General features: G+C 37.3%; 1 protein-coding gene across 8 annotated transcripts in view; it reads left to right on the top strand.

Annotated features, from left to right (window-relative positions):
* Positions 1-12,307, top strand: part of DDHD1 (DDHD domain containing 1) — a 109,217-nt gene that overhangs the window by 58,530 nt on the left and 38,380 nt on the right. The window lies entirely within an intron of this gene.

The following is a 12,307-nucleotide window of genomic DNA, read 5'->3' as shown; positions in this document are numbered from 1 at the left end:
GTGGTGTCACATCCAGCTACCTAAATCTACACATGCTGCTATGCAGGGTCTGATCTGCTGAACTTGTCATTTCCCACAATCAGATGGAAATTGGCTTCATCATAATTATAGGGAGAGGTAGAGCCACAGATAAAAATCAAGAGCTAATATTGGAAATAGGATGAATGAATCCAGAGTGGCTCAAAAAAACAAAGTATCTGCCAGGGCACCTGGGTGGTACATTTGGTTGTGTGTCCAACCCTTGGTTTCCACTCCAATGACAATGTCAGGTTCGTGGGATTGAGCCTCATGTCAGGCTCCACACTCAGTGCTGAGTCTCCTTGGATTCTTTCCCTCTGCCCCTCCTGCTGACTGACTTGACTATCTCTCAAATCTTAAAAAAAAAAAAAAAAAAAATTGTTGGCTATAGAGAATTGGCATTATTCCTTCAGAGACAGGTTAATTTGATGGAAAACTCCCCACATAAATTAGTAATTGATAGAAAATAAACAAAAAGGAATTCAGCTTAATGGAAAATCCAGAGAATTTCATAATCCTTTCCCTGCTTTCTACCATTCATTCCTAAGTTAGCTGTCCAAAACTAGAGAAAGAGTAAAATTAACTCCATCCTGGTCACTGCCCTTCTGAATCTTGTTTGTATTTGTGAGACTGTAGTTGAAATGAACAAAGTAGTATAAAGGGTTATCAGACTCCACCCTGCTGGCAACGTTTTGTTCTCTGAGGATCTTTGAAATCATGTTTTTAGAATCCTAGAGCTAGGTGTTTATCCTTCACCTTATTTTAGTGATTGATGTGGGTTGAGAAGAAAGTTTATAGACAACTTCTAGGAATATCAGAACTGGTTTACTGAAATGGATGACTGTATCTGAAATTGGATTTACTTTTTGTGGCATTTTATTATAAGGTAAATCTTCACTGAATTTATATGCTAATACCGTGCTAAAATTTTAGCAGAGTATAAAGACTTTCTAGAACCTGGTAGATTTAACTCTTAAGCTAATCTTATTCCCTCTTGAAACTTAACTAAAAATGATAGCAAAGGAATTTTAATTTTTTAAAATTTTTGTATATTTTTCTATTGGAGTTCGATTTGCCAACTTATAACACCCAATGCTCATCCAGTCAAGCGCCCCCTCGGTGCCAGTCACCCCATCCCTCCATCACCTCCCTTTCCACTACCCTTTGTTCATTTCCCAGAGTTAGGAGTCTCTCATGTTCTGTCACCCTCTCTAATTTTTCCCACTCGTTTTCTCTCCTTTCCCCTATAATCCCTTTCACTATTTTTTATATTCCCTTTATGAATGAAACCATATGATGTTTGTCCTCCGATTGACTCACTTCACTCAGCATAATACCCTCCAGTTCTATCCACGTTGAAGCAAATGATGGGTATTTGTCTTTTTTTTTTTTTTTAAGAATTTATTTATTTATTCATGAGAGACAGAGAGAGGCAGAGGGGGAAGCAGGCTCCATGCAGGGAGACTGATGCGGGACTTGATCCTGGGACTTCAGGATCACGCCCTGGGCCAAAGGCAGGCGCCAAACCGCTGAGCCACCCAGGATTCCCTATTCGTCATTTCTAATGGCTGAGTAATATTCCATTGTATATATAGACTACATCTTTATCCATTCATCTTTTGTGGACACTGAGGCTCCTTCCACAGTTTGGCTACTGTGAACATTGTTACTATAAACATTGGGGTGCGGGAGTCTTGGTCTTTCACTGCATCTTTATCTTTGGGGTAAATCCCCAGCAGTGCAATTGCTGGGTCGTAGGGCAGATCTATTTTTAATTCTTTGAGGAACCTCCACACAGTTTTCCAGAGTGGCTGTACCAGTTCACATTCCCACCAACAGTGCAAGAGGGTTCCCCTTTCTCCACATCCTCTCCAACATTTGCTGTTTCCTGTCTTGTTAATTTTCACCATTCTCACTGTTGTAAAGTGGTATCTCATTGTGGTTTTGATTTATATTTCCCTGATGGCCAGTGATGCGGAGCATTTTCTCATGTGCTTGTTGGCCATGTCTATGTCTTCTTTGGTGAAATTTCTGTTCATGTCTTTTGCCCATTTTAATGATTGGATTGTTTGTTTCTTTGCTGTTGAGTTTAATAAGTTCTTTATAGATCTTGGATACTAGCCCTTTATCTGATAGGTCATTTGCAAATATCTTCTCCCATTCTGTAGGTTGTCTTTTAGTTTTGTTGACTGTTTTTTTGCTGTGCAGAAGCTTTTTATCTTGATGAAGTCCCAATAATTCATTTTTGCTTTTGTTTCCCTTGCCTTCATAGCTGTATCTTGCAAGAAGTTGCTGTGGCCAAGTTGAAAAAGGGTGTTGCCTGTGTTCTCTAGGATTTTTGTGGGTTCTTGTCTCACATTTAGATTTTTCATCCATTTTGAGTTTATCTTTGTGTCTGGTGTAAGAGAATAGTTTCATTCTTCTGCACGTGGCTGTCCAATTTTCCCAGCACCGTTTATTGAAGAGACTGTCTTTTTCCCAGTGGATAGTCTTTCTTGCTTTGTCAAATATTAGTTGACCATAGAGTTGAGGGCCCATTTCTGGGTTCTCTATTCTGTTCCATTGATCTTTGTGTCTGTTTTTGTACCATGCTGTCTTGATGATTACAGCTTTGTGATACAACTTGAAATCCAGCATTGTGATGTCCCCATCTCTGGTTTTCTTTTTCAATATTCCCCTGGCTATTCGGGGTCTTTTCTGATTCCACACAAATCTTAAGATTATTTGTTCCAACTCTCTGAAGAAACTCCATGGTATTTTGATAAGGGGATTGCATTAAATGTGAAAATTGCCCTGTGTAGCATTGACATTTTCACAATATTCTTCCAATCCATGAGCATGGAATATTTTTCCATCTCTTTGTGTACTCAATTTCTTTCAGCAGTGTTCTGTAGTTTTTAGGACATAGATCCTTTACCTCTTGGTTAGGTTTATTCCTAAGTATCTTAGGCTTATAACTGGGTGCAATTATAACTGGGATTGAATCCTTAATTTCTCTTTCTTCAGTCTCATTGTTAGTGTATAGAAATGCCACTGATTTCTGGGCATTGATTTTGTATCCCGACACATTGCCGAATTGCTGTAGGAGTTCTAGCAGTCTTGGGATGTAGTCTTTTGGTCTTTCCATGTACAGTATCATGTTATCTGCAAAGAGGGAGAGTTTGACTTCTTCTTTGCCAGTTTCAATGCCTTTTATTTCTTTTTGTTGTCTGATTGCTGAGGCTAGGACTGCTGGTACTATGTTGAATAGCAGTGATGAGAGTGGACATCCCTGTCGTGTTCATGATCTTAGGGGAAAGGCTCCCAGTGTTTCCCCATTGAGAATGATATTTGGTGGGCTTTTTGTAGATGGGTTTTAAGATGCTGAGGAATGTTCCCTCTAACCCTACACTCTGAAGAGTTTTGATCAGGAATGGATGCTGTATTTTGTCAAATGCTTTCTCTGCATCTACTGAGAGGATCATATGGTTCTTGTTTTTTCTCTTGTTGATATAATCTGTCAGGTAGATTGTTTTACCAGTGTTGAACCCACGTTGGATCCCCGCGATAAATTCCACTTGGTCATGGTGAATAATCTTCTTAATGTGCTCTTGGATCCATTGGCTAGTATCTTGTTGAGAATTTTTGCATCTGTGTTCATCAGGGATATTGGTCTCTAATCCTCCTTTTTGGTGGGGTCTTTGTCTGATTTTGGAATTAAGGTGATGCTGGCCTCATAAAACGAGTTTGGAAGTATTCTGTATTTGGAAGTATTTTGGAAGTATTCTGTCCCTTTCTAGCTTTCAGAACAGCTTTTGTAGAGTAGGTATTGTTTCTTCTTTAAACGTTTGATAGAATTCCCCTGGGAAGCCATCTGACCCTGGACTTTTGTGTCTTGAGAGGTGTTTGATGACTGCTTCAATTCCTCCTTGGTTATTGGCCTGTTCGGGTTTTCTATTTCTTCCTGTCCCAGTTTTGGTAATTTGTGGTTTTCCAGAAATGCATTCATTTCTTCTAGATTGCCTAATTTATTGGCACATAGCTGCTCATAATACGTTTTTAAAATTATTTGTATTTCCTTGGTAGTGGTTGTAATCTCTCCTTTTTCATTCATGATTTTATTAATGTGAGTCTTTTCTCTTTTTTAATAAGGCTGGCTAATGGTTTATCTATCTTATTAATTCCTTCAAAGAACCAACTCCTGGTTTTGTTTATCTGTTCCACAGTTCTTCTGGTCTCTATTTCATTGAGTTCTGCTCAAATCTTTATTAACTCTCCTTCTTGGTGTTGGTTTTATTTGCTGTTCTTTCTCCAGTTCCTTTAGGTGCGAGGTTAGCTTGTGTATTTGAGTTTTTTCCAGTTTTTTGAGGGATGCTTGTATTGCAATGTATTTCCCTCTTAGGACTGCTTTTGCTGTATCCCAAAGATTTTGGTTGTCTTCATTTTCTTTAGTTTCCATGAATCTTTTTAATTCTTCTCTAATTTCCTGGTTGACCCATTCATCTTTTAGCAGGATGCTCTTTAACCTCCACGTGTTTGAGTTTCTTCCAAATTTCTTCTTGTGATTGAGTTCTAGTTTCAAAGCATTGTGATCTGAAAAATATGTAGAGGACATTCCCAATCTTTTGGTATCAGTTGAGTCCTGATTTGTGACCCCATATGTGGTCTATTCTGGAGAAGGTTCCATGTGCACCTCAGAAGAATATGTATTCAGTGCGTTCGGATGGAAAGTTCTGTATATATGTGTGAAATCCATCTGGTCCAGTGTATCATTTAAAGCTCTTGTTTCTTTGGTGATGTTGTGCCTGAAATATCTGTCATTTGCAGCAAGTGCCGTGTTGAGGTCTCCTACTATTATTGTATTATTATCTAAGTATGTCTTTACTTTGGTTATTGATTGATTGATATACTTGGTAGCTCCCACATTAGGGGCATAAATATTCATGATTGTTAGGTCTTGTTGGATAGACCCTTTAAGTATGATATAGTGTCCCTCTTCATCTCTTACTACAGTCTTTGCGATAAACTTTAATTTATCTGATATGATGATCGCTACCCCTGCTTTCTTTTGAGGACCATTTAAATGGTAAATGGTTCTCCAACTTTCATTTTCAGGCTGGAGGTATCCTTAGGTCTCAAATGAGTCTCTTGTAGACAGCAAATAGATGGGTCTTGCTTTTTTATCCATTCTGATACCCTGGGTCTTTTGATGGGCTCACTTAGCCCATTCGCATTCAGAGTAACTATTGAAAGATATGAATTTAGTGTCATTGTAATATCTTTTCAATCCCTGTTTTTGTGGATTATTTCTTTTGGCTTCCTCTTTCTTTAAAAGGGTCCCCACAAAGGAATTTTTAAAGAAGAAAGGCATCAAGCTGTAAGCACAGAAAAAAATGGAAGGACAACAGCAAACCAGATTGTCAACAAAATTTATTTTTTGAATAGGAAATATATTCACATGGTTTACAAAGTATAAAAATGTGCAGAATGAGAAGTCTGACTCCCATTCCTCTCTCCATCATCCCCCATTGTCTTCTGTCCTTGTGTCTCATAGCAATGTTATTCATTTGTTTTATATTTTTCTAAAATTTCTTTCAGCAATGCAAATTTTTTCACACAAAGGTGGCATATATACTTTTGGGCCTTGCTTTCTTGTGTAAAGGGTGTACCTTGTCAATTGTTTTCATTTTCTATTTTCATCCTTTCCTATATATATCTTAAAACCAATTTGTGTTATCAATTGATTTTTTTAAATTGAGAATTATAAAGCTTTATTTTTTCAGAGCTATTTAATGATCTTTAATTGGACAGTAATTCTTAGGTCCTATTAATTTCTCTCTCTCTCTCTCTTTCAAAATATCAACTAAGCAAGCATTCATTGCCTACAGAGGAACAATGAAGCTTAATAAGCTTATAGCAAGACGCAACTTTGTGTGGAGCCTTGTAGCTGTACATTCATGGATTGTAGCCTGTGCTATATCATAATGTTTTTTAATCATTCCTGTTTTGTTGTTTTCTCTGTTCTCCATTGGTCTCAGGGTTTCTCATGTAGTCAAGACCCGTATATTTAGGAAATATTTTACCATTTTTAGTAAGGCAAATCTGGAGGCATAGCCAATCTCTCTCCCTTCCTCCGTCCCTGCCCTCTCTTCTCCCTCTTCCCTTCCTTATCCCCTTCCTTCCTCCATTCCTTACTATTTTCTTTTATCTTTCTCTTTCTTTCCTTTTTTGAATCATTGCAATTAATTACAACCAGGTGATTTAGGAGACATACCTGCTTGCCTAATTAGTATCTAAATATGTGACCATTTGAGAACTAGGATAGTGATCCTGCAGAGTGGAGGATTATGTAAATTTACTGTAGGAGACCACAGTACTTTAGTCAAATGCAGTATTTTCCTGAGATTATAACTCAGAGTTTCTCAGCCCCACCAGTTTTTACATTTTGGTCAGATAATTCTAATTATTATATCATAATGAACTACATAAGAACTCTACAGCCATCAAACATGAATTTGTGGGTAGGATAATATTAGAAACCTTAAAGTGTGGTCTTTCTTTATACATTCTTACACTTGTTAAAACTAAACATTTGAAAAGATGAATCAAAGAGGGAAATAATTACCTTATCGAAATCAAAAGGATTATAGGGGAATACTGTGCATAATTATAATTCTATGCCAACAAATTAGATACCATAGATGAAATGGACAAATTCCTAGAGAGATACACACTCACAAACTGATCTGGTGGTCAGTAAGAAGATAGAGAAAATCTAAATTGACCATTAACAAGTAAAGTATTTGAATTAATAATCAGGGACACCTGGGTGGCTCAGTGGTTGAGCGTTCTGTCTGCCTTTGGCTCAAGGCATGATCCCAGGGTCCCAGAATCAGCTTCTACATCAGGCTTCCTGCACGAAGCCTGCTTCTCGTCCCTCTGCTTATATCTCTGCCTCTCTCTCTCTCTGTGTCTCTCATAAATAAATATGTAAGATCTTTAAAAAAATAATAATCCAAAAACTTCTGAAAAAATGAAAAGGCTCAGGACCAGATGACTTCATTAGCAAAATCTGCAAAACATTGAAAGAGTATCAATTCTTCACAAACTCAGAAAAGTTAAGAGTCAAGAAGACTTACCAACTTATCCTTTGAGGCCAGTATTGCCCTAATGCCAAAACCAGACAAAAATGTCATAAGGAGAAAAAAACACTATAGGTCAATATCCTTTACGAATACAAATTAGTATTCATTATGGACACAAAAATCCTCAACAAACTGAATCCATCAACAGCATGTAAAGATGATACACACTACTATCAAGTGAGATTTATCCCAGGAATGCAAGGTTGATTCAACATATTTTTAAAGATCAATCAAGGGTAATAGAACAAAGGGAAAAAAACACAGCATGTGGTTTTTGATGCATTAACAAAATTTAACACCCTTTCATAATGAAAACACTCAGGAAACTAGTGGGAGAGAAGGGAATTTCCACAATCTGAGGAAAGATATCTACAAGCCCATGACTAAAATTATACTTTAAAAACCTGAAAGCTTTTCCTCGAGATCAAAAACAAAACTGGGACATCTTCTCTCAATTCTGATCAACATTATACTGTAGGTTTCAGCCAGGGCTGTTAGACAAGAAAAAGAAATTAAAAAGATCCAGATTATAAATGAAGAAATAAAATGATCTCTGTTTGCAGATAAGATCGATCTTTTTTTTTTTTTTTTTTTAAGATTTTATTTATTTATGACAGACAGAGGCAGAGAGAAGCAGGCTCCATGCAGGGAGCCCGATGTGGGACTCGATCCCGGGTCTCCAGGATCAGGCCCTGGGCTGATGGCGGCGCTAAACTGCTGAGCTACCTGGGCTGCCCACATAATAAGATCTTATAGAGAGAGAATACTAGGGAATCTATACATATACACAGAAAAACTATTACAGCTGATAAATGAACTCAGCAAAGTTATAGGATACAAGATCCGATGTAAAAACAAATTGTATTTACATACTATCAATGAACAATCTGAAAATTAAGATAGCATTTCCAGGGGCACCTGGCTGGCTCAGTCAAGAATGTATGACTCTTGATCCCAAGGTTATGAGTTCAAGACTCAGGTTGGGGGGAGTTTACTTTATAAAAAAAAGAAAAAAAGCATTTCCATTTTACTAAGTATCAAAAAGAATAACCTACCTAGCAATAAGTTTAACAAGAGAAATATAAGATTTGTACACTGAAAACTATAATATACCTTTGAAAGAAATTAGAGCAGACCTAAATATAAGTGAAAATGACTGCCTTCATTTGTGGATTAAAAGATTTAATGTTAAGATTGCAGTACTTCCCAAATTGATCTCCAAACTCAGCACATTCCTATTAAAGACCTATCTGTGCTTATGCAGAAATTGACACGTTGATCCTAAAATCCTTGTGGAAATTCAAGGAACTCAGAACAGCCAAAACAATCTTGAAAAAGAACAAAGACTGAAGACTTAGACTTCCCAATTTCATAACTTACTACAAAGCAAGATGAATGGAATAGAATTTAGTGTTCAATTGATTTTTCAATGGAAGTGCTGAAATAATTCGTTAAGGAAATAATAACCTTTTTTAAAAAAGTAGACTCCAGGGCAGCCTGGGTGGCTCAGTGGTTTAGCGCCGCCTTCAGCCCAGGGTGTTATCCTGGAGACCCAGGATCAAGTCCCTCGTCAGGTTCCCTGCTTTGGGCCTACTTCTCCCTCTGCCTGTGTCTGTGCACCTCTCTCTCTCTCTCTCTCTCTCTCTCTCTCTCTCGAATAAATGAATAAAATCTTAAAAAAAAAAAAAAAAGTAGACTCCATACTGGGCATGGAGCCCAATGCAGGGCTTGAACTCACATCACCGAGATCTAGAGTTGGACATCTACCTGACTAAGCCACCCGGGTGTCCCAAGAATAGCCTTTTAACAAATGGTGCTGGGACACCTGGATATCTGCAAAAGAATGAAATCAAACCTCTACCTCACACATATACAAAAATTAATTCAAAATCAGAGGCTAAAATATAAGAGCCAAAACTATAAACTCTTAAAACATAGGAGTATATCTTTGTGACCTTGGATTAGGCAATGGTTTCTAAGATCCAACATCAAAAATAGAAGCCACAGAGGAAAAAAGAGATAAGTTGAACTTTAGCAAAAGTTAAAACTTTTGTTCTTCAAAGGACATTATCAGGAAGGTGAAGACAACCCACAGAATGGGGGGATTACAAATTGTAATTTGAGGGCAGCCCAGGTGGCCTAGTGGTTTAGCGCCGCCTTCTCCCCAGGGCCTGATCCTGGAGACCCGGGATGGAGCCTGCTTCTCCCTCTGCCTGTGTCTCTGCCTCTATCTCTCTGTGTGTGTGTGTCTCTCATGAATGAACAAATAAAATCTTTTTTAAAAAATTGTAATTTGAGAAGAATCTAGCCTGTATAAAGAATGCTTATTTAAAAAGTTCAATTTTTTAAAATAGGAAAAGGATTTGAACAAACATTTGTCCAGATAAAATATACAATGGCACATAAACACTGAAAAGATGTTCAATATCATTAGAGGTTAGGAAGATGCAATTTGTAACCACGATGAGATGCCACTCTCTACACCTGCTAGGTTGACTCTTACAAAAAAGATGGAAAATAATAAATGTTAATGAGGACGTTTAAAAATTAGAACCCTCATGTTGCTGGTGGGATTGTAAAGTAGTACAACTGCTTTGGAAAATAGTTTAGTACTTCTTCAAAAAATTATGTAGAGTTAGCATACAAGCCAGTATAATTCCACTCCTAGGTATATACCCAGGAGAATTGAAAACATATCTACACAAAAACCTGTTAAAGAATATTCAGAGCAACATTATACATCATTGTCCCAAAAATAGAATATTCATTAGCTGATGGATGGATAAGTAAAAGTATATTCATACAGTAGAATATTATTCAGCTATAAAAAGCAGTGAAGTACTGATTCATGATACCACATGGATGAACCTTGAAACATACTAAGTGAAAGAAGCCAGACACAAAAGCCACATACATATGATTCCATTTATATTAAATATCCAGAATAGGCAGATCCATAGAGTCAGAAAGTGGATTCATGATCACCAGGGCTTAGGGAGAGGAAACATGGGGAGTGAACGTTGTGACTACATTGTTTCTTTTGGGGATATGTAAGTTCTGAAATTAGATAGTGGTGATAATTGCACAACTCTGAACAAACGAAAGAGCCACCCAACTGGGATGCCTGGGTAGCTCAGCAATTGAGCGTCTACTTTCAGGGCATGATCCCCGCTCCAGGGATCAAGTATCAGGCTTCCTGCAAGGAGCCTGCTTGTGCCTCTGCCCATGTTCCTGCCTTTCTCTGTGTGTCTCTCATGAATAAATAAAATCTTTTAAAAAGTAATTAAATAAAAATAAAATATTTTTTAAAATAATTAAATAAAAATAATTAAATAAAAACTCTTCAAAAGAAAAGACTCAGGTTGTGTCAAAAGGAGACAGAAGCCACAGAAACAAAAAAAAAAAAACAAAAAAAACAAAAAAAAAAAGAGAAGCCAACTTGAAGATATTTACTGACCAAAAAAAGGAGACAGTTGTACTACAAAACAACCAAGTATTCAATACGAGGAAATTTCTCTTTCTAGAAGTATAAGCTTTGTAAACAAGGAGTGATGGAACCATAATAAATCAATCTAAGCAATGATTGTCATAACTGCTAGCATCACCAAAAAGAGACCAACACAGATATATGCACCTATGGAGTTAGTAGTCTTGCCAAAACAGTGGAACTTGAATCTGATCAAGCCCCATATCTCACTAACAAATTATGGAAGTAGAGGACAAAGAACATGTTAAACAATACCATGGAATTGCAATCATTAAAAGTCAGACTCTGAAGAACTCTACAGGACAAAAATAAATTAGAAAACCAAACCCCCCCCCCCCCCCCAAAAAAAAAGGAGAGAAAGGAACCAATAGATTAAAAGATACATGAGGGATCCCTGGGTGGCGCAGCGGTTTGGCGCCTGCCTTTGGCCCAGGGCGCGATCCTGGAGACCCGGGATCGAATCCCACATCAGGCTCCCGGTGCATGGAGCCTGCTTCTCCCTCTGCCTGTGTCTCTGCCTCTCTCTCTCTGTCTCTCTGTGACTATCACAAATAAATAAAAAAAATAAAAAAATAAAAAAAATAAAAGATACATGAGAGAGATATCCACCACTTACAGTGCATGGACTATACAGTAGTCCCCCATCATATCTGCAGTTTCATTCTCCATGATGTCAGTTAACTGGTGTCAACTGCATCTGGAAGCAGATGATAGTAGCCTAACGCTGCCTCACAGTGCCCGTGTCATTCACCTCACTTCATCTCCCCACATAGGCATTTTATCATCTCATATGTTATCATAAGAAGCAGAAGGATGAATACAATGCAGTAAGATTTTGAGGGAGAAACCACATATATATAACTTAATTGTTATAATTGTTCTGTTTGATTATTGTTACTAAGCTCTCACTATACCTACTTTATAAATTAAACTATCATAGGTGTATATGTATTGGAAAAAACAGAACATATAGGGTTCAGTACTATCTGTAGTTTCAGGCGTCCACTAGGAGTTTTGGAATGTATCCCACATATAAAGGGGAAACCATTGTATTTCGAGCTCAATTCAAACAAATGAAAGATATATTTTATGTTACAAAATAGCATGTCTAGTCTAACTGGGGAAATGGGACCACTGAGCCACGTATTTGCTGAAATTAAAGAATTGTTAAAAATTTTGGTATGATAATAGCTCTGAATAGGTTATGTTTTCCTTATGTTTAGAAATAGCTACTAAACAAGTTACAGATGAGATGATGTGATGTCTGGGATTTGCTTTAAAATATGGGGGAAGGGTGCTCTATAAAGGGTTCTTGTGAGGGAATTTGGGGGAATAATAGAACTAGACTGTATCTTAATTGTGGTGGTACTAATCGTGAATCTATACCACTGACCCCAAAAAGGAAAAAAAAAAATTTGCTCTATCTTAATTTTTATTTATTTTTTAAAAGATTTTATTTATTTATTCACAATAGAAAGAGAGAAAGAGAGGCAGAGACACAAGCAGAGGGAGAAGCAGGCTCCATGCAGGGAACCTAACGTGGGACTCGATCCCGGGACCCCAGGATCACGCCCTGGGCCAAAGGCAGGTGCTAAACTGCTGAGCCATCCAGGGATCCCTCTATCTTAATTTTTATTTTATTTTTTATTTTTATTTTTTTTAATTTTTTTATTTATTT

Source organism: Canis lupus, chromosome 8, assembly GCF_003254725.2.
Source record: "Canis lupus dingo isolate Sandy chromosome 8, ASM325472v2, whole genome shotgun sequence".
NCBI classification, from domain to species: domain Eukaryota; kingdom Metazoa; phylum Chordata; class Mammalia; order Carnivora; family Canidae; genus Canis; species Canis lupus.
This window is presented reverse-complemented; position numbering and strand designations above follow the sequence as displayed.